Below are 23,892 nucleotides of genomic sequence, written 5' to 3'. Positions count from 1 at the left end.
AGGTGAAATATTTGGATACAGGCATACAGTGTGTAATAATCACAAAACAGGGTATCCATCACCTCAAGTAATTAACTTTTGTGTTACAGACATTCCAATTATACTCTTTTAGTTATTTTTAAATGTACAATTAAATTATTATTGACTATAGTCACCCTGTTGTGATATCAAACACTAGACCCAATTTATTCTATCTTTGTACCAGTAACACATTTAAATTTGTACTGTTATATCTTTTCAGAGTACCTAGCGTTCGCTTTGTATCCCAAATATTCTGCCTTTCTCATTGCTAGACATTTGCGTTGACTCTTTCGCTTATTCCCCAGGTAGACATCTTAGCTATTTCTACTCACTGCCTGTTGCCTGAAATAGCCTCCTACCTCGATTTTGCCTGGCTTCATATTTTCAAACTCTAAAGTTGACCTCTCCTAGGAAAGAAACTGGTTATATAAATGTGGGTAATCATTCATTCCTATCTACTGAGCATAACTTCAGACATTTTCCCTCTTAGTCCAAAGACCAATTAACTTTATTTTTAAATTAAATATAGGTCGGTACAAAAATAATTGCATTTTTGGCTATTGAAAGTAAATGGCAAAAACTGCAATTACTTTTGCACCAATCTAATATTTAAATTATATGCTTCCAACATGAGGCACTTAACCTTCAATAAAGATATTTTCTCTAACAACCATGAGTACACGTTAAAGATTCAACAATGGGAAGAACTGTCTTGGAAGAATCATGATATGGGAAAGAATAGAACTAATTAGGAATGCAAATATAATTTAGAATACATTCTCTCAAGATAATTGATCCTGGACTTACCTAATGATTACCATAGCGTCCTGGTTGCTTCAGGACTATTATTCAACTTCTAAACTCTTACCCTTTGAATTAAATTGGTATTTTACTGATTTGCAGAGGACTGGCAGATTCCTTGAAACCTGCAACCCACCCCACTAGAAATTTCCTCTTAAGTAACCACTTCATTGCAGGCATGCTGCAGGCGCCCCTCCATCCCTTCCCACTGCCCCACTCTGTTTACGACTTTAATAGAGTTGTCTGCTTCCGGGTTATCTGCCTCACGCTGTGATTGCCTCACTTCCATTCCATTTGCTTAGCGTCTAGCACTGTTCCGCATAGAGGTGGGCACTTAATAAATGCTGCCAACCATGTAAAGGTAATGAGAGCAGTTAAATGAGCAGCTGAACCCCATTTATTCAGCAAGCGTTTGTCGCATATTTACCGTGTACATTGTGTTATATGTTAACGGGAGGCTGTAAAATGATTCCATTTACTCATCATTGCAATGAGGCCATTGAACTGGATGATCTCTAAAGTGAATTGCACATCTAGTACTCTGTGATTCTAAACGTAAATTTTTACATGAGAGAACAAAGTCTCTTTCCTTGATGTAAACTTATGTATGCAGAAATACAATATTTGTATGTAAAAATACCAGAAAATATGAGCAAATATTTAAGCAGTATGAAAAGTGCTAATGAAATCTAAAGTAATTTAAGACAGATCGGTGGAGAATGCTTTTTGGACAAAGTAGGTCTTTAGCAGAGTCTTTAAGAATGTGATGAATGGCACGGGACTTAACAGCGTAAATTTGAATTAATTCCAAGTAGTGAGTGATTGGAGGAGAAATCCAGAGTTTGTTCTTGTCCCTTCCACACCCAGAAATGAACATGACCCCTTTACTTAGAAGTAGGAGATTTGCATTTACAATCGGTGATAGACAATGCAACAATTAACAAAATATAAAGGTAGAGTTGAGACTTAGTGAACCGTAAGAAATGCAGTGGTGCATCTGGCACAAGGGGGAAGGCTGGAATTTCAGAATGGAAAGAACTGGGGCCAGGCTCAGTGGCTCAGGCCTGTAATTGCAGCACTTTGGGAGGCCGAGGTGGGTGGATCACGAGGTCAGGAGATCAAGACCATCCTGGCTAACGTGGTGAGACCCCATCTCTAATAAAAATACAAAAAAATTAGCCAGGCATGGTGGTGCGCACCTGTAGTCCCAACTACTCAGGATGCGGAGATAAGAGAATCTCTTGAACTCAGGAGGCAGAGGTTGCAGTGAGCCGAGATTACACCACTGCACTCCAGCCTGGGTGACAGAGCGAGACTCCGTCTCAAAAAAAAAAAAAAATTAAATTAAAAAAACATTAAAAAAAAAAAAAAGAACTGAGGAGGAGAAGGCAGTGGTGTGAAGAAGAAAAGAGAAGAGCTCTGTGTGAAAGCTACAGATGTCCAGGGAAGACCTGAACACCTCCACTTTACAGCTCTATGCTTTTGCATGATACTGGTAGAAAAGAGATCTAGAAGGAGGCATGTTAATTTCTCCACTCTCCAACTCAACTCTGTACAACTGAGATTTACAAAAGATAACTCGAGTTAAAGGCTGCTTAAAATTCTAGTTCTTTTATGTATCTGCTTGATAAGAAGCTGGACATGAAGGGAGGAAATGGTAGCCAGGGACTTCACTGGTTCAGGATGGCTAATCAAGATTGTTTCCTAGTCAAAAAGACGAGAGTGAAGAAAGCAATCCGATGTCCCCCCAAGAGCATCCTAGCAGCCCTACATGAGACTAACTCCAGGAACAGAAACAAATCCAGTGAAGCAGTCACGCTCATTTAAAAAATTTTAAAAATCTGTAATGTCTTTCAAGAAAACACTAAATTTGTTGACCCATTTTCAAGACTTTGTCTTTAATGATTGCTCATAAAAGTTTAGAAGCCGACACAAACTAATAGAAATATGTGCAACTCAGTATACCCTATTCCTTACTACCGCTAACTGAAAACCTGAGTGAGCTACACTCTGTTTTTTATATCGGATTAAATAGACATTGTTATTTTCTCTACCTCTCCAGAGACAACTCGAAACTGAACATAAGCTACAAAAACTTAAGTGTTCAACACAATGCAGTTTTGTTTTGTGTTAAACCTTCTAGATATTTATAATCTAGCTTCATTTGTTCACCCGCTTGCTTGGAAAAAATGATTTATGAGAAGCCTCTCTGGCCAGGTGACCCAATGTAATTAGCAAATTAGCAAGACGAAACAGCTGATACTATCCGTTAGCGTCCTAACTTTCCAAAGATCACCTTACAAAACAATTAAAATTCATGGAGAATTATGAGCAGGACTTTAGTGTATCTAGCAATAGAGGTCATAATTTCAGCTCCCCAAAATCTATGATATTAGACAAATTATGAATTCTGAGATTTGTTAGCATCATACTCTGAAAGGAACCACAGAGATTCTCTAGCTCCAATCCTTTTATTAATATTACAGATGTGGAAACAGTTGGATTGTTCTGAGTGACAATTCCCCCCTTAATTGTCACCTTAAAATTATACTTGATGTATCTGTCCTGCCAAATGAGTAAGAGCTATTATGACAAAAAACTAGAACAGAAAAGCAGAATATTTCTTCTAAATAGTCACTATGGGTATAACATTTCCATGTCTACTAACCTAGCCGACATGTGACATTGTTCTGAGCCAAGTTAAGGCTTTGTTGATTTATTTTTTGCCTCTGCACTTCTCATGGAAACTTATACAGAGATCATGATTGAAAATGTTTCTTTCAGCTGTGTAATTTAATCAACCTGACCTCCTAAGCCTCTCAAGACTTTAAGAACAGGCTGGCCAGGTGCGGTGGCTCACACCTGTGGTCCCCTGCACTTTGGGAGGCCAAGGCAGTAAATCATGAGGTCGGGAGTTCAAGACCAGTCTGGCCAACACGGTGAAACCCCATCTCTACTAAAAATACAAAAATAAATTTAGCTGGGTGTGGTGGTGGGCACCTGTAATTCCAGCTACTCAGGAGGCTAAGGCAGATAATTGCATGAACCTGGGAAGCGGAGGTGGCAGTGAGCCAAGGTTGTGCCACTGCACTCCAGTCTGTGTGACAGAGTGAGACTCCATCTAAAAAAAAAAACAGGTTGATGTAATTCCCTCCTAGTCAAGATTTCAGTTGAAGAACTACTTGATACAGTTCATTTGGAGCTGTTCTGTGTCCCTTAATTGTAATAGACTTAGATGGAGTTGGCTTGGCAGGTTATAAAACCACTACAAGGGCAGAGTACTGTGGTGGCTTTTGTTGAATAAAACCTGAGAATCTACTTCCTAATATTCTACTGTAGAGATGTATATCTGTGTATGTGTGTGTATATATGTATGTGTAAAATTATACATAAATAATTTGTATGTGTATATATACATGCATTCAGACACACTTGTCTTTATTCTATCACTACATGAAAAACCATTTTTAAAGCTCTCCCACTGGGCACAGTGGCTCACGCCTGTAGTCCTAGCACTTTTGGGGGCAAAGCAGGTGGATCGTGAGGTCAAGAGATCAAGACCATCCTGGCCAATATGGTGAAACTCCGTCTCTACTAAAAATACAAAAATTAGCCTGGCATGGTGGTGGGCACCTGTAGTCCCAGCTACTTGGGAGGTTGAGGCAGGAGAACTGCTTGAACCTGAGAGGTGGATGTTGCAGTGAACCGAGATCACACGACTGCACTCCAGCCTGGGTGACAGAGCAAGACTCCGTCTCAAAAAAAAAAAAAGAAAAAAAAAAAAAAGTTTCCTGTGATTAAATAACAATTTTGAATTGTCAAAGCAAAATACTGTTTTTTCTTACAAACTTATTCTTCTGTTTATCTTAAATTTTAGGTCTAAATGACTGATCCTCAAACAGCCTACTTTCACAAATGTTTTTAAATATGTTCACGTTTCCACTCACATATATCATGCTTTTGTAATATATTTTAATTGAAGTCCTCATTCCTTCTTTTAATCATTCATCCAACGAAAGGTAGAGGACCACTCTGGGCTGGGCACAGGCCTGGGCTCTGAGGGTTCATCAGAGGCACAGAGCACACATTTCACTCCACAGTAAATATCCCTAACACACCATAAATGAGTAAATATAAATGACTAAATATATATACTATCAGAAGGTGATAAGTACTACAGAGAAACATACAGTATAGTAGATGAGAAGGGGGACAGAAAATCTGGGGAGGTTGCAGCATTAAATAGGGTGGCCAGCCGAAGGTATCAATGAAAGGATAACATTAGAACCCTCCCCCTCCCCCCGCAAAAAAAACAAAACAAAAAAAACCAAAAAACGAATGTAGTGAGGGATAGTGGGAAAAGTAGATTTCAAATAGGGCACCAGCAAAGGCAGAAGTCCTGAGGCAGGAGTATATGCGGCTGAAAGCCCCTAAACAGCCTAAGCAGAGCTGTCATATGTCCTAAAAATGGACAAAGGACATGAGCAGCCATTTTACAAAAGAAGACATAAGAATAGCCAACAGGCATATGTAAAAATGTTCAACTTCACTAATCATCAGAGAAATGCAGATTGAAACCACAATGAGATAGCATCTCACACCAGTTAGAATGGCTATTATCAAAAAGACATAAAATAACAGACTTTGGAGTGGATGCAGAAAAAAGGGAACTCATACACTGTTGATAGGAGTGTAAATTAGTTCAACCTCTTTGGAAAACAGTATGGTTTAACTTAAACGTGAGTAGAATTACTCTTGACGACTGTGTTGTGAACAGGCTGTTCTGGGATAAGGCTGAGAGTAGATGAGACTCCTAAGGACTGTAAAAGGCATGACAGTATGCATTATTTTTGTGAAGGTTGTGTTAGTCCATTTTGTATCGCTATCGAGGAAAACCTGAGGCTGGGTAATTTGTAAAGAAAAGAGGTTTCATTGACTCACGGTTCGGCATCTGCTTCTGGTGAGGGGCCCAGGAGGCTTAGAATCATGGAAGAAGGCAAATGGGCAGCAGGAGTGTCACATGGTGGGTGGGAGCAAGAGTGAGAGGAAGGAGGTCCCAGACCTCCTCCTAACAACATGATCTCAGGTGAACCCATTACTGTGGGGGCACCAAGCCGTTCAAGAGGGATCTGCCCCCACGACCCAAACTCCTTCCACCAGGCCCCACCTCCGACTTTGGGGATGCCATTTCAATATTTGGAGGGACACACATCAAAGCCATATTAAACTGGAAGGCAGGGGAGAAAATCAGATATTTTCTCCGATTTGGCTCTTGCCATTTAAGAAACCTGACTCTTAAAGAAAAGTGTGATGTTAAAATATTCAGTTACAAAGCATTGATTATTTACACTTAGAAATTAGTGCTGGCTCTAGAAAGAAGTTCTAGATTCTTCAGGGAAGGGGTGATGACAAAGCAGTCAACGTTGAGCAGCCTACAAAGTCCCTTAAATGGACCAAAAGCTTCAGATTCTTTTAACAAATAAACAATGAAATGATAGTGAAAAAAAAGCATACGGATGAACAGCAAAGGCTTCAGAGTCAGAGAGACCGAATTTTGATTCATGATACTTGCCTGTTACCTGTGAGACCCCGTGATAAGTTACTTTACAGCTTTGAGCCTCAGCTTCCACACCTGCTCATGCTGGTAGTAACAGCACCAAACTCAAAGCGTTATTAAAGGATTAAATAAAACAACTTACTAAAAACACTTCACACAGTATCTGTTGTGAGTGCCCAATAATGATAATTATCAGTTCTCAGCTACAATAATGGAAATGTCTCAATTATTTAAAGGCAAAAGAAACTTTATTTTGGGGAACTGCACAGGATCAAAATACCTCATATATATTATATGAATTTGAAATTAGCTACTGTCTTAGAGGTTCCAGAAGAACACACTGTTGACAAAATTGGGAAAGAATAAGTTTACTTAATCAACCTCTAGTTAATTGACCCAACAATTATCTGATAATCTCCATTTCCTCTGTTCAACACGGCTGCCCTGGGGTGCTGAGAGCCTGTAGCTGGTCAGCTCTACTCCACGCTGCTGTGCAATTTTACCGTCATAAGTTGGGGCCGATGCATATTAAGCACTATGTGTATCTTTTCCTGAGATTGTTTATTCCAATTTCACTTATTACTATAATTATATATTCTAATCAGTCATTTAATAAAGTGATGAAATATGAGTACAAAAAAGGAGAGTTGTTTCCACAAAAACTAATAAAAATTCTTTTGAAGTCTTTACAATATAAACTGTTATGCTGTTGATTATATTTGGGCAAGACAACAACAACAAACTCCAACTGGCATGGGGAGGAATATTCCATAGAATTCTGCATCCATATTGCTGGGGCGGTGTTACGTTGTGATTCAGCCTGAAGAAATAACAGTTCTAAAATTGTGCATGTATCATGAGTGTGGCTCATGAAAAACAAGTGGATCCTCAATCTGTGAACTCACATTCAAAAATGGATCCGGCCTCCTATAAAAAATGAACAATTAAATGGATAGGTGGATAATAAAATAAGAAAGTATGTAAGTATCACTTTTTTATGACTTTCCAATTTATTGTCTCTAATAATCAGTCAGCTAGTAGGCTTGATTGAATCAGGTAAGAGGATATAACTTTTAATCTACTTTTATTGGGGTCCTTCCAGGCCTCCACATAAGTGTCAGTGGCCATGGAGAAGCAAGATTGACAAGCTGTTCAACTTCAGAAGCATCTACACCTAGGCCTTCACTGTTGAAGGCATTCCCTAGTAACCACTTTTATTATTATTATTATTATTATTATTGTTATTATTATATTATACTTTAAGTTCTAGGGTACATGTGCACAACGTGCAGATTTGTTACATATGTATACATGTGCCATGTTGGTGTGCTGCACCCATTAACTCGTCATTTACATTAGGTATATCTCCTAATGCTATCCCTCCCCTCTCCCCCGACCTCACTACAGGCCCCGCTGTGTGATGTTTCCCACACTGTGTCCAGCTGTTCTCATTGTTCATTTCCCACCTATGAGTGAGAACATGTGGTGTTTGGTTTTCTGTTCTTGAGATAGTTTGCTCAGAATGATGGTTTCCAGCTTCATCCATGTCCTACAAAGGACACTAACTCATCCTTTTTTATGGCTGCATAGTATTCCATGGTGTATATGTGCCACATTTCCTTAATCCAGTCTATCATTGATGAACATTTGGGTTGGTTCCAAGTCTTTGCTATTGTGAATAGTGCCGCAATAAACATACATGTGAATGTGTCTTTATAGCAGCATGATTTATAATCCTTTGGGTATAAACCTAGTAATGGCACGGCTGGGTCAAATGGGATTTCTAGTTCTAGATCCTTGAGGAATCGCCACACTGTCTTCCACAATGGTTGAACTAGTTTACAGTCCCACCAATAGTGCAAAAGTGTTTCTATTTCTCCACATCCTCTCCAACACCTGTTGTTTCCTGACTTTTTAATGATTGCCATTCTAACTGGTATAAGATGGTATCTCATTATGGTTTTGATTTGCATTTCTCTGATGGCCAGTGATGATGAGCATTTTTTCATGTGTCTGTTGGCTGCATAAATGTCTTCTTTTGAGAAGTGTCTGTTCATATCCTTTGCCCATTTTTTGATGCGGTTGTTTGATTTTTTCATGTAAATTTCTTCACAGAATTGGAAAAAAACTACTTTAAAGTTCATATGGAACCAAAAAAGAGCCTGCATTGCCAAGACAATCCTAAACCAAAAGAACAAAGCTAGAGGCATCACACTACCTGACTTCAAACTATACTACAAGGCTACAGTAACCAAAACAGCATGGTACTGGTACCAAAATAGAGATATTGAACAATGGAACAGAACAGAGCCCTCAGAAATAATACCACTCACATCTACAACCATCTGATCTTTGGCAAACCTGAGAAAAACAAGAAATGGGGAAAGGATTCCCTATTTAATAAATAGTGCTGGGAAAACTGGCTAGTCATATGTAGAAAGCTGAAACTGGATCCCTTCCTTACACTTTACACAAAAATTAATTCAAGATGGGTTAAAGACTTAAATGTTAGGCCTAAAACCATAAAAACTCTAGAAGAAAACCTAGGCAATACCATTCAGGACATACGCATGGGCCAGGACTTCATGACTAAAATACCAAAGCAATGGCAACAAAAGCCAAAATTGACAAATGGGATCTAATTAAACTAAAGAACTTCTGCACAGCAAAAGAAACTACCATCAGAGTGAACAGGCAACCTACAGAATGGGAGAAAATCTTTACAATCTACCCATCTGACAAAGGGCTAATATCCAGAATCTACAAAGAATCTAGTAACTACTTTCATAGCCTTCCCTTTCTTTTGCTCAAGGCCTGAGGCTCACAATAAAAAGGCAGGTAAAAATGGGATGAGTGAGGCATTTCTCTATGAAAACGAAATGTCTCTTCAGCTCAAAGGGAGGTATGGGGGTACAAATCTCACCCTCTTTTCAAGATCATCAGTCATATAACAAAAGATATGGAAACTACTAAGAAACCTAAGCAGATGGGAAAAAATGCAATAGCAACCCGTTACATAAAGAGTTGATAATTTGTGAAGTGCTAGTATAAGCTTGCAAATTATCATTTGCCAAGACTCCCGAGGTAAGTAGAAAACAATAGGTTTTAGTCATGTTAATAATACCAGAAAAGTCATGTAAAGGGAGGAGACCTGTTAAATGTAGTCCTTACATTTATAAGAATCCTTTATAGTCATCAATGAAGACTTGTGCTAATTAATGCTTACATGACTAACTCAGTCTAGTTTTATTTAATTTAGTCCCACTACACACACACCCAAAACTGAAATGAAGCAGGGAAGAAATTTTGTAAAAAGACTTTCCAGATGATTTTATAATGGATTGTGGAGGAAACTTTTTTTGAAAAACTTTCTGTAAATTTTTTGAGGCTGTGTAATTACAGTATTATTTGACCAGAGTATCATACTTCTTAGCATAATCTTGGATGTAAAATATATTGGAGTTTTGATTTCATATGTGGAAATAAATTAAAATAAAACATAAAACAGGGCCATTCTGCCAATAACATGGATATTTTAATGTACTGGATTATAGTTTTGGTCATGTGGACAAAAACGTTCCTGTTCCTTAATCTGTGTTCTATAATAGTATTATATTTTTGTCAGGATTACTCTAATTCTTGTCAACTCAAGTACATTGGATTCTATTATGGGTCAGCAGAGCATTTTTCTATATTTACTGAAACTTAAAATATTATTTATTTATTTTATTTTATATTTTAAGTGTTTTTGTTGTTGTTGTTGTTGTTGTTTTTGAGGCAGAGTCTCTGTCACCAGGCTGGAGTGCAGTTGCATGACCTCTGCTCACTGCAACCTCCATCTCCCAGGTTCAAGCCATTCTCCTGCCTCAGCCTCCCGAGTAGCTGGATTATAGGCACCCACCATGAGGCCCAGCTAATTTTTGTGTTTTTAGTAGAGACGGGGTTTCACCACGTTGGCCAAGATGGTCTCGATCTTTTAACCTTGTGATCTGCCCACCTCGGCCTCCCAGAGTGCTGTGATTGCAGGTATGAGCCACTGCACCCAGCCTAAACTATTATTTATTAATTCAACAAGTGCATTGATAGGTGAACAAGGGTGCCACCAAGTCTACCAAACAACGATGCAGATTTGTCCCTTCAGTGATTTAGACAGGAATGATGGCAATTCCTTACTGGTTGACCTCCCTTTTTCTTTTCCCCTGCCAAACCATCTCCTGTCAAATTTTCCTTCTAAAAACAGAGCTCTGCGGTGGTCATCCTTTGCTTAAACTCCCAATGACTGCCCATTGCTCCAAGCCACAGTCCAGTGCTCAGCCTGGCCCCACAGCCCACATCAGGGAGCACTTGCCTACTGGGAAATTGCTCCCCGTCTCCCACCTCTTCTTTTGTATCCCCTATACTCCAGCAAAGCCGCTGTGGCTCACTTAAGTATTTTATGTTCCCCCAACTTGATCGAGATCTCTCTTTTCTCCTCCATTTCCGTGCATCCAAATTCTAGACCCTATCCAAACCCCATATCTTCCAAGTTCTTTCCTAATTCCCCAACCAGAAGCAATGTTTGGATTTCAGCAGCATTTTACTTGCATCTTCAGAAGATGCATGATCACTTTCTACCTTGGATTGGAAGTTTTATATGCGCACCTTGCTCTTCCTACTGGGATGTGGCATTCCTGAGAGCAGGATTGATACTGCTTTATCTCTTTAACTCTTGTAATAGCTGTCTTAGTTTATACGTTTAGAAAGAAAATAAGTATTTATTCATAGATAAGGTAGCAAGGATTCATTCAGAATACAAAAGACAGAAGCTTAGATCAGACAAAATCTAATGCTAGCTATATAACTGAGTCAAATATTTCAGTGTGAAAGATCTAAAAGATGATTTGGTCTATTCATTTTACAAGTTAGAAAATTAAGAAGCAGAATATTAATGGATTTTTTTGCAATTCTATATTGTATACCCCCAGATAGGATGAAATTTTAAATAATTTTCAAAATGCGACCACTTTTATTTCACTTTCTTAACTCATTCCCACAAACATATCCTCAGTCATCAGCTGAAATGACCTCACCAGAACCAGCCCTCTCGTTCCCCGCCCTCACGTACCTCACCAGCACAATGACCTGATTGCTTTTCTAATTTTATTTTGACCCATATTCAGGGCAACAATATAGTGATGTGGAAAATAATATGTGCTTTGATATCAGGTATCTTAGGAGTTTATTCCCTGCCCTGTTACTTTCATAATTTGTAGCACTCAGGCTCTCTGAGCTTCAGTTTTCTGATTTGTAAATTTAGGATATTGAAAATATTATAATAGCTAATATTATTGAGACTTTGCTAAATGTATACCGTTCTGAATGCTTTACATTTATTGTCTGAAATCTCAAAACAACTCTACGAAGTAGGCACTATTATTATCCACACACTTACAAGTGAAGTGGGTACTATAATTACCCCCATAGGATAGATGGAGAAGTGACGGCTTAGAGAAGTTAGCTGGCCTGTAGAGTCACACAGTTACTGAGGAGTGGAGCTAGAACCAAAACCAAGTTCTTACGACTTCAGAGCCCATGAACAAATGGTTATTGTGAGGATGATTTGCAAAGGCCAGTCCTACTATTTGCTATAAAGTGTTTCTCAGGACTCCGGTTGAATGCTGTTACTATGTGTGAGTTAATTTTACTCCAATTACAGAAACTCTCTAGTTGTGGGATTTAAGGAACAAATGTTACATTCTGTGTCCTGAGCACTCCCCATCTGTTGACATTAGGAACCTTAGCTAATTTTTCTTTTAATGTTTCAATTTCTTAAATTATGTCAACTCTTTCGAGTTAAATTGATAGTGCCTGTTTTCCATTTTGCCAACTGAAGAATCTCACTGGTGACTGAATGTCCTGGGCAGCTATCTTCAAGTTTGAAACCCAGTCCTTCCCCTACACTCCTTTCTAACTGCCCTCAAGCAGAGGAGGAAATACCCTACCAGACGCAACAACCACCAGATAGTTCAATAGCTTTTGCAAAGCACATTTTTCTGAACTATTCAGTAGAAGCTTCTAAACATATCTTTGTGTGTTCTGAAGCATATAAAACAAATCACATTTTTCTGAATTATTCAGTAGAAGCTTCGAAACATAACTTTCTCTATGAAGTTTCCTTGTTCAAGCTTTTATGTTAATACTATAGTTCAAATGAACGACATTCCTTAACATTATTTTAAAAAACAAAGCTTTGATGGAGTAGTAAGTCACTTGTGAAGCACAGGACATCTTTAAAAATTAGCAAGGAGAGAACAGAATTACCAAATGCACTCATTTACTGGCATTTTATTTCTACACCCATCAGCTCAATTTCTTGTAAAATAAAAGCTAATGAGGACAATGGCATGTCCAAATGCCTTTACTGGATTATATATGCCACAGGTATACTATGTGAGCCTTGTAGCAAATTGGATGTAATATTGTTGATTCTGTATTGTTGGTACATTGGGAATGGGTTTTTTATAGATTTTAATTTTCCAGGAAGATTACTAGGGCTATAAGAAGATACATCCAACCACGCTATTTGTCCTTTTGTCTATAAATTTGTCTTTCATCCATTAAAAAAGTGATTGTTTGTGTGAGGAGTCCAGCAGACCTTACAACTATAAAACGCTGTGAATCTGTGATCTGGAGAGGTAGATGAATAGGACAAACCAATGAATCACCTAAATAGCATCCAGGCATCTCTGTGTGTGCTAAACTGTGCCATAAATGAAAGTAATCATCTTCTCTTCTCTTCCCCCACCTCCCTGTAAAGTAACCTCCTGAGAGAAGCTTCAACTCTTCTTGTTGTGCGCATGTATTCCAGATATCAGCTGAGATTTCCCAAGCTCCCTGAAATCTACAGAAGTTCGGCTCGAACCCCTATCCCAGATGCTAGAGATGACCACGTTCTCCACAAACACTTTCAAATTCCAGGGTGGGAAGGAGAATCTGAGCAAGGAGACAACGATTACATTGTCATGGTCACGTGTGTCTTGAGCTAGTGCTTTATTGGAATTAGTTTATTCTGTTAAGAGTTTCCCACATGCCCTGTCTTTATGTTACACTCACGACAAAACAGACATAAAGCACAGGCCTCGCCTCCGGGTCCATAGGAGGCTCACCAACCCCTGCCCTCAAGTGATGCCTTTGCTGAGACTAAAGAAGATGGTAACCAAGTAAAGAGATGGAGGTTTGGAGTGTCCAAGCAGAGAAACTACACGTGGAAAAGCAAGAAAGAGCATGACATGTTCTTAGTACTGAAAGAAAATACAACTGGACTGCAAGTATTTTCTCATTTGTAGGATAAGGGGTGGGTGTTTCTATTCCTCCTTTTCAATACATCCCAACAAAACACCTGTGCACTTCTTTAGACAAGACCAAAATGCAAATATTTTTGTTGCTTTTCTTTGTACTATCACCAAATCAAAATAATATCTTATTTTTGTATAATTCTTTACACTTTTCAAAGCAATTTCCACTGTCTGTTTGAAACTTTCAGAGGCCCCTCACCACCAAAGATAATCAGTGAACTATCGTTTTTGTGGATCCATTTGCGGGTTTCAACAAAAATTAACTATAGAACTTTCTGAAACATCAAACCTTTTTAAAAAATGGAAAATATTATTTTTTTAACCAAAAAGCAAAAAGAGTTGTTTTTCAAACACACTTATTGCATATAGCAAAGCAGCTCATTTGGTGGGTGGGGGTGAGATATGGCATTTTTTTGTCTTACAGCCATGAGAAACAGCATTTTAGAATAATAACAATTATTATTATTATTATTATTATTATTATATTGAGAAGGAGTCTCACTCTGCCACCCAGGCTGGAGTGCAGTGGCGCAATGTCACCTCACTGCAAGCTTCACCTCCTGGGTTCACGCCATTCTCCTGCCTCAGCCTCCCGAGTAGCTGGGACTACAGGTGCCCCCCACCATGCCCAGCTAATTTTTTTTGTATTTTTAGTAGAAGTGGGGTTTCACCGAGTCAGCCAGGATGGTCTTGATCTCCTGACCTCGTGATCCACCCGCCTCGGCCTCCCAAAGTGCTGGTATTACAGGCATGAGCCACCGTGCCTGGCCCTGGAATAATTATTTACACATTTGCACATCTTTAAAAAGAATAGAGTATATAACATGTTGAAATAGAATCGTTGTTACACTTTGATAAAACGTTAAACAGAAGCCAGGTCTCCCTTTTCACCTTTCTAACGTCCCCTTTGGTCTGATGACAGTCATGGGGGTGAGGGATTGAAGGGGATTCAGGTGGTAGGCTCTGGGCCTGCCTAGGCCTTGCCAACAAGCAGTTACCAGCTTGGCAGTGCATACCTGAAGAAGTACAATTGAACATAAGGCTCTGTTGACTTGCCTGTAAATTGTTCTGTTAGAGTTGGTCTATTTAAAGCAGTTATGAATGCATAGGTCAGTGCTATTGGAAAAGAGCACTTTTGTACACTTTCAGAGGCCTCAGAAGCAGTGCATTCTCCCCATCTGACCCTCCAGATGGTTCCAGGCCAAGCATCTCTCGGGGAAGGCTGGCTTCTCTCAACGCCCCCTTTCTGTCTGTGTTTCTTGGTTACCAGACTTGCTTACTTTGTACTATCCTCAGAGCCCATGACTTCCTCTGCTTTTTTCTCTACAGAACCTTCCTTTTCTCAAAAGTGCTCACAACCTTCTCTGTGCCTTAGCGATCACAAGACTGAGCACATTTCCTGTTCGCTGAATAAGCTCTATTCAATGCAAATAAATTAAAGAGGAATAAGCAAATTGCCGTAACGCTGCGATTGCTCATTAAGACTCTGAAAAATACTCAGGAGCATAGACTTGTTCCCTTAGAAATACAATAAACAGGTCATTGAAATCTTTGAACATGAAATGTCTGCTATGTGCAGAAGTGCTAGATTGACATTGTTACTGTGCATTTCATTTTCTCGCTGTTTCGATAATTTTTACTCCACACTCCATTAAAATTATTATTTTAAAAAATTAACACAAAGGCTTTCCCTTCTTCTCTGATGGGCACCAGACCGAAGTTGATGTGCAATAGAAAGGAAATATTAATCAGAGTGCAAAGCAGTGGAAAGATCCCCACTGCTTTGCAGATTAGAAATGGATGTCAGGAAGTTTCCTGCAGGTGGTCATGTTATCTCTTTACTCTCTTTGTAAAGAAACAATTTACAAAAAAATGTTGAGTCTTACCCTAGGAGGAAGGCCATCCTGGAGACAATGGCTTTGTCCTGAAGAAGACCGTGCTGTTAAACACCATAGAAATGATATGGTAGTGAGAGTGGTAGGTTGTGGATCTGAGAGCTGGCGCAGCCTTGCTGCCCACCAGTCAAGGGATCTTGGTGAAATTACCAATTCCTCTGAGCCCCCGTTTCCTCATCTGTAACGTGGATTTCATAAAAATAACTTCTTGTGTTGTAAAAGTTGAAAGCACGAATACACATATAATGTAAATAATTTCTCATTGGACAAATCACATGAAAAGTACTCAATAAATAAAACGTTATTGTTTGTTAGTTCTTGATTTAGAGCCATCTGAGTCTTTTCTGTACCCTTGTAGATAGCTTGGTCAGCTCCATGGAGCAGAGCTGAGTTGACAGTTTTGGTGGTGGTGAACTGTTAAGGAATAGAATGTTTGATGAACTAATATCCGCTATTCCATGAGTCAACATATCCACTCCTGCAGTGGTGCTGAGGGAAGACCCTGGGTTGTCATCACTGTGGCAATGCTAGTGCAATAGCTTAATGAGTTCTTTCTGCTTGTTGCACAGACAAAACAAATTCACTGAGATGGTCACATTGCAGTAAAAAAAAGGTTTAATTAACACACGGCTGGCCATGCAAGAGATCTAGAGTTATCACTCAAATCAGTCTCTCCAAGAACTCAGAGGCTAGGGTTTCCATGGATTATGTGGTGTGCAGGAGGCTAGGGAATGTGTGCTGCTGATTGGTTGGGGATGAAATCATAGGGTGTGGAAAATGGTCATTGTGCACTGAGTACACCTCTGGATGGGGCCACAGAACCAGTTGTCATGAGTCGCAGCTCCAGCTTGAGTCCGTCAGTTGCCAGAATGCAAAAATCTGAAAAACATCTCAAAAGACCAGTCTTAAGTTCTACAATAGAGATGTTACCTGTTGAAGCAATTGGGGAAGTCACAAATCTTCTGACCTCTGGCCACATGATTCCTGGGCAGTAGGGGATTATAGAAACTATAATTCTGCTACATTTTAGAATTCAGGCCCCTCTCATGATCTTAAACTTATGGCCTTTCATTAGTTTCTGGTCCTTGAGCAAGGATAGAGTTGTTTTTTGGGAGGACCTGTCATCATCCTTGCTTTTAAGTTACTATTAACTGAATTTCTCCTATGGTTAGCTTGGCCTAGGAATGAGCAAAGACAACCAGCCTATTAGGCTAGAAGCAAGATGAAGTCAGCCATATTAGATTTTTCTCACTGTCATAATCTTTGCAAAGCCGGTTTCACTACCACCTGGTATAATGCTAGAAATAGCACAGGGCCCAATTGATATCTACTAACTTGAAATGCTCTGACATACTTGGTAGTAAACTTTTTTAGTAGTAGAAAATCTAAAGTTTAACTGTTGCACACAAACTTTTTTTTTATCATGTAGTAATACAATTAATTCTCAATAGAAATGAAAAATAACTAACCAAGAGCAACAGATCATCTGCATTGTTATCCAGACATATTCAGTCGTTTGCCAAGAAACTGTAAGTTAACCTTTATGAATAAGAACAATGTCTTTGTTCTGCTTATTATAGATGGAACATAAATTCTGTAAGGATTCCCCAATGCCATCCATGGAACTCAGTGTGCTAACATGAATTTTTTAAACATTGAAATTATATTTAGAAATGATAAGAAAACCAAATACCACATGTTCTCACTTACAAGTGGAAACTAAACATTGGGTACTCATGGACACTGAGGACTAATGAAGGGAAAAAGAAGGGGACAAGGTTTGAAACACTAATGATTTGGTACTATCCTCACTCTCTGGGTGATGAGATCATTCATATCCCAAACCTCAACAGCATGCAATATACTGTGTAACAAACTGAATCTAAAATAAAAGTGGGGTTTTAAAAAAAGAAATGATACAAATGGAGCAGTATTTAGAGAGTTCATATGCAAGGTGCGGAACAATGACCCTTGTTTTCTTGATTTTCCTTTTGTATTTTTTATGACGAACTGAAATCCTATTCATTTTTACTATATCATGAAGTTTTTACCAGATATATTTTAGATTTACCAAGGAGAAATCAAGACTAACATTTAATAGTTTCATACATTTAATATGCAAGTCTGATTAAGCTAATAAAGGTAAGTTTTAATGTGTTTTTTTGTTTAGAAATGCTGATTTATATTCATGTTTAATAATTAGGGGTGAATGAGCATTTTAGTCGATTGGGTAAAGTGACCTCCAACTCGGTAATCTAGCTTTTGCTTTTCCTGTATTAATTTATGAATAATTTACATTTGACTCCTGGGCATTTTACAATACACAATGACATGAATATCTTGATAAACTGCTAATTAACAATTTTATCAGCAACCTTTCCCCAAAACAGAGCAGATACCATGCTTTAATAACTTTGTGCTTTTAACTATGTCTAACATAGTGCTTTGCAAGGGGTAGCAAAGGATAAACATTAAGAAATTATTAATTTCCATGAGCTACTCAATGAATGTTTCAAATGTCATTTCAAGCACTTTTCATGGAAAACTAAAACCTTGTTATTTTCTTCATAAAGGATTGTATTCACTGTTTATTAATCTATGCATTTGGACTGTGTGACTTAGCTGCTGATAACTTTAAGCAAACCGAACACTTTTCAACTAAAGACAGTTGTCTTGCAACGGCAAACTAAATAAAATACATGTAAGAAATGCAACTCAACCAAAAACCTTTATAGAAAATACTTGTAATAAACTCAGTAGAAGTTTTTCTTTAAATTGAGACATAACTTCTATTGTCCAATTAGAAAATATTTTAAAAATTAAGAAAATCCATTCTTAGGAAGAGCAAAAAAAAAAAAAAAGGGCATGGTCATATTCTTCTTAAGAAGTGGGCAGTAGCATTATCCTTTAGATAGCAATTGGGCATTATGTAGTAATTATTCCAAAATTGGGCATTTTTTTGACCTCAGAATTACATAAGTAGAAAAATTTAAGGAAGTAACTCTAAATTCAGAAAATCCTTTATAAAAAAGTGTTCATGAAAATATTATTTATATAGAAAAGAATCAAAGCCTAATTTTCCATCAGAAAGGAAATAATTACTTGTGATATAGCCACATCATTGAATAATATGGACTCATTAAAATGGCTACAATAATCTGGAAAAATATTTAAAATTAAATTACATCAAAAATAGAGTATAAAACTCTATTCAACAATGTTAATAATACTTTCTTTCAAATTGAATTATGGATTTTTTCTCTTCTAATTTTATGCATTTATTATCTTTTAACTACTATATACTTGTTTTATAGTTTAAGAAAAATAAATTGCTGAGTTCATTGCAGGAATCCTTTTGGAGATTATGCTCTGAATTACTTTGTAGCCCAAGAGGTTATATCATGTGAACTCAAGATAGCAAAGTATGGTTTTAAGAGCTCTCAGATGCAAGGGGGCCCATTAAAGATTCTTTGTCTAACCCAGTCAAAGGCAGAGGGGAGGCAATATGTGAAACTCTTGGTCATGTGTAGAGATCTGTGTGTCTGAAGAAGTCAATATCACTACAGCTTAAACAAAAACAAATGGAATATCCTCAGATGAACTGAATATATAGACAAGGAACAGATCAAACTTGCCCATGCTCCTCCTCAGGGAAATGGAAAGATTTCCAAAAAGCTTTGTAAAGAAAATGACAATATTCGATTTACATTCTACAGAGATCATTGTGATAGTTTAAAGGACCGGGGGATTGAATCTAGGAGACCAGTTGAGGAGCTATGGCTATAGTAGATGGAGGTAGTCATGGGGCCTGGATTATGATGGGGAGTGGCAGTGGAGATGGAGGGAGGTAGAGATATTTGAAACATATTGTGAAGATAAAATTAGCAAGACTTTGTGATGGATTGATAGTAGGAAATAAATGAAAGTGAGACATCAAGAAATTTACTTTGATTTATAGTGAAGAATTTTGTGTTTTTTTAAAATCACAAGTGACTGCTGAATTTGATTACTGTTTTAGCATCTATAATATGATTATATGATTTTCTTGTTATTTCTGTTACTATGACATGTCATATTTATTGATATTTAAATGTTAAGCCACTTTTGTATTTTCAATATAAATTTCACCAGGTTGTAATGTAATTATTCTTTTTATATATCACTCTTAAATTATTCATTTATGTTTTGCTTAAGGATTTTTTACCTATGTTTAAGAGAGATATTGGGCTATCATTTTCTTTACTTATCATGTTCTTCTTAAGGTTGGCTATCAAGTGGTGCTTGCCTCATAATAGTAGTTTGGAATAATTTTTTCTTTTTCTATTCTTTGGGAGAGTTTCTATGAGGCTGAGGTTATTTCTTTCCTAAATATTTGTAAAAATTCACAGTTGATCCATTTATATCTGGAGTTTTCTTGGTAAGAATGTTTTTTAATAAAAGACTCCATTTTTCAATAGATAACCACATCTTTTATTTATTTGTTTCAATTGTGACATTCAGGATGTCTGTTAGTTTCAGTTGTAATGAGACATTTATGGAATCCTCTTCTTGTGACCTCATACCCTGGTTACACCTTGGGGATTCACTGTAGTCTCTTGATCCACAGCTTTCAGTTGCCCATCAAGTGTTTTCTGTGGCCCCTCAAGTGCTTTCTGTTTCAACATCTGATCAGTGTTATGAAGCGTGGCTGGGTTATATATTATAATTTTCAGGGCCATTATTAAAACTAACCATATCATTCTTTTGCTTAATACTTGCAAACATTTTGCCATCTTCTATCATGCTTTGACATATTTTTCTGCCTTTTAAGGTCTAGCTATCTGCACATGTTTTGTCATACCTTGTAAGGAGAGTGCTAAAAAGTCTTTGTGAGCCTTTGAGTGTTGTTCTTATAAAGAGATAACAAGCGTTGCTTCACCAGCCTTTTTTAGTTATCGTAAGTAATAATGTCACTGTGCTTGTTTACCAGGTTCAGATTTTGGAGTTCTGAGGGGTTCCTGGTTGAATAGACTTGTGCTAATTCATCGTATGCATTGCTAAGGAGCTTAATGAATCCACCAGTAATTTGAGATCTATATTTGGTAGCTATTGTACTCTGACAAGTAATATCAAAAAAACTATAATCAAAAACTCTAATCAACTTTTTACGTGATTCTGAAGTCATCCTCACAGAGTTATCAAGAATTCTCGACAGAAATGTGGTTATAATTAAGCATTTGTCAGGCTGCCCTTTGACCCACTTCCTTGAAACTGAAAGTCCTGTTGCACTGGGGACTGACCACTTGCATCCCCACTCTTCCTATAGGTAGGATATTTGACCTCAGAATCACAGGGCTTTTGCTTAAAACAGGATCTCTGACACTGGAATCATAAAGCTTTTGCTTAAGAGCTGCTTAAGCAGATCCTGACTTCCAGCAGGACAATAGAGGTCAACCGGTCTCAAGGCCCCACAGAAGACCTGAATGAGCATAAGAATACAGTTTCTTCACCTGCTGGCCCCATGACTTCACCCTGCACAATTCAGCCAATCAGTGATCTCTACACTCCAGCCCATGCCAAAACCCTTAAAATTCCTAGCACTAAACTACTCAGGGAGACAAAGTTTGAGTTTTCCTCCCGTCTCCTCATTTGGCAGCCCTACAGTGAAACCTCTTTCTCCGCTACAAATGGGTATATCTATGTATTGACTTGCCACACTCATGGGGCAACAAACTTATGATTTCAATCCAACATGATATGACAACCTGACATGGCAAGAGTGGGTTCAGCTTGTTCAGAAGGTAAAGGACTCTTCAGCCGGTGCAGGTCATCCCTCGTGAGAGGAGTAACATAAACAGGTCTTTGCATCATCGTTTCCTATTTTACAATGTGCCTAGGATTTTGTCTTTAATTCAGATATGGTAATGCCAGTAGATCAGGAGTCAAACACCATTGAAAAGATAGTTTGGGCCGGGCATGGTGGCTCATGCCTGTAATCCCGGCACTTTGAGAGGCTGAGGCAGGCAGATCACTTGAGGTCAGGAGTCCAAGACCAGCCTGGCCAGCATGTTGAAACCCATCTCTACTAAAAAATACAAAAATTAATCAGGTGTGGTGGCACAGACCTTTAATCCCAGCTACCCAGGAGGCTGAAGCAGGAGAATCACTTGAGTCCGGGAGGCGGAGCTTGCAGTGAGCCGAGAACACGCCACTGCACTCCAGCCTGGGTGACAAAACAAGACTCCATCTCAGTAAATAAATAAATAAATAAATAAATAAATAAATAAATAGAAGAAAAGATAGTTTATCACTCATGGTTCCCAAGAGAGGGGCATGACACACTGAGGGCCACAGGAGGAGGCACAGGGGCAGTCAGGAGGGAGAAGGGGAGGAGAAAGTATGGACCAGGGCCAATACTGTCCTTTTTGAGGCAGTAAATGATCGAGGTAGGGTAGAAAAGCCGAGCGGTGGTAGGATTGGATAGTTTGAATAATTTCAGCAGACTCTGGGACATGAAGGTCATCCCTAGTTATCTGGTACCCTCCTCTGGGGCGATTTAGGGCAGGAGGAGAATGCCCTGTGCTGCAGGAGCCTGATGAAGGAAAGCGGATGTGGATATGTACTTGGGATTTGCTGGCTTGCATACCACAGGTGTGCTCACAGGAAACTTGTTAGCCTTCTCTAGGAAATTAGCTAATTAACAGTCCCCCCGGCCGGGCGCGGTGGCTCACGCCTGTAATCCCAGCACTTTGGGAGGCCGAGGCGGGTGGATCACGAGGTCAGGAGATCGAGACCATCCTGGCTAACACGGTGAAACCCCGTCTCTACTAAAAATACAAAAAATTAGCCGGGCGCGGTTGTGGGCGCCTGTGGTCCCAGCTACTCGGGAGGCTGAGTCGGGAGAATGGCGTGAACCCGGGAGGCGGAGCTTGCAGTGAGCCGAGATCCGGCCGCTCACTCCAGCCTGGGCGACAGAGCGAGACTCCGTCTCAAAAAAAAAAAAAAAAAAAAAAAAAGACAGTCCCCCCACCCCCAGGTCCACAAGACTCCAAATATGTCAAAGCATCGTAAAATAGAGAAAGTAGAAAATATGATTAATACAGCTCCATTCTCTTTACAGATATCCGTCATAACTGTGTCAAATGCTGAAAGGGTAGGCTTAACCATTTTGTCTGCAAACAAAGCTGGCAGAAATCAGCATGTATTCAGGTCAGCTGGTTTGTATTCATCCGCAGCTTGTTCTAGCTCCTCTAAGGATGCCAAGTCCTCCCAGGGGCTGTTTTCTTTCCACAAATTCATTTGTTAACTGAGGGCATAGCCCAGTAAAAGTATTTGTTGCATATTGAATGTGCTCCCCATCACAAGCACTGATGAAAAGTGAAACGTGTGAGAACAGTGTTTCCACGTCAGGAACAGTAGGCATGGAAAACCTCACAAACAAAACAGCAAGAACCCTCAAAAGATGTTCCTGTATATCAGGAGCCCCAAGCACAATACCCAGATGATGTAAGTTCTTTGCAAGGAATTCTCTACTCCAGTCAATGAGTTCACAAAGCTGAGTCATTTGCCCTTGAGTTGAGAGCTGTGGTTCATTGGTCACATATTGCTTTGGGGCAGTCATCATTCCCTGATACAACCCAAGTGGTAGAGGCAGCTTAGGCAGGACTAGGTGGCCACTCTGGGAGGAAGGACTGCCGCAATTTAGCAGAGGGATTCAAACATTTTTCCAGGAGTGGATAAGCTAATTTACAAGGGACCGAGACAATAATCCAGATTGTGTGGCACTGGCAAAAAGATAAACCTGTAGATCAGTTGAATAGAATTGTGAGTTCACAAATAAACTCATACATTTACAGTTCATTGACTTGGACAACAGTGCCCAAAATCAATCAATGGGGAAAAAATAGCATGCACCAAATGGTTCTGGGACAACTGAATAGACATAAGCAAAAGAATAAATGTGGACCCCCTTGCTCATCCTGTTTATAAAGATTAACTCAAAATCTACCATAGCCCTAAATATGAGAGCACCCCAAAAGCACAAGCAACAACAGCAACAAATATAAATTGGACTACATTAAAATTTAAAAATTTTAAAAATTAAAAAATGTCTTGATACCATCAAGAAAATGAAAAGACAATCCAGAGAATGGGAAAAAATATTTGAAAACTCATATATCTGACAATGAACTTGTATTTACCAACACTATGTAAAGAACTCTTACAGCTCAATAATAAAAAGACAGATAATCCAATTTAAAAAATGAGTATAGAACCTGAACAGACATTTCTACAAAGTAGATAC

The 23,892-nt window shown here is 38.7% G+C and overlaps 1 long non-coding RNA gene and 2 pseudogenes across 7 annotated transcripts in view; 1 reads left to right on the top strand and 2 right to left on the bottom strand.

The window, feature by feature from the left end:
• Positions 1 to 23,892, top strand: part of LOC112424009 (uncharacterized) — a 93,231-nt gene that overhangs the window by 55,039 nt on the left and 14,300 nt on the right. Inside the window, exon 4 of one of the 7 annotated variants that reach the window (XR_011620712.1) lies at positions 13,176 to 14,143. The exons of 4 other annotated variants lie outside the window; for them this stretch is intronic. This is a non-coding gene — a long non-coding RNA (uncharacterized lncRNA). Of the gene's footprint in view, positions 1 to 8,494; positions 9,883 to 13,175; positions 14,144 to 23,892 lie in introns of those variants that run through there. 2 more of the 7 variants (XR_011620711.1, XR_011620713.1) reach the window with 2 other exon arrangements.
• LOC105466744 (COP9 signalosome complex subunit 3-like) lies at positions 14,601 to 20,896 on the bottom strand (annotated as a pseudogene).
• LOC139362106 (COP9 signalosome complex subunit 3-like) lies at positions 21,330 to 23,211 on the bottom strand (annotated as a pseudogene).

Source organism: Macaca nemestrina, chromosome 3 (genome assembly GCF_043159975.1).
Source record: "Macaca nemestrina isolate mMacNem1 chromosome 3, mMacNem.hap1, whole genome shotgun sequence".
NCBI classification, from domain to species: Eukaryota; Metazoa; Chordata; class Mammalia; order Primates; family Cercopithecidae; genus Macaca; species Macaca nemestrina.
Note: the sequence above shows the minus strand (reverse complement) of the source record. Positions and strands in the feature narration are given on the sequence as shown.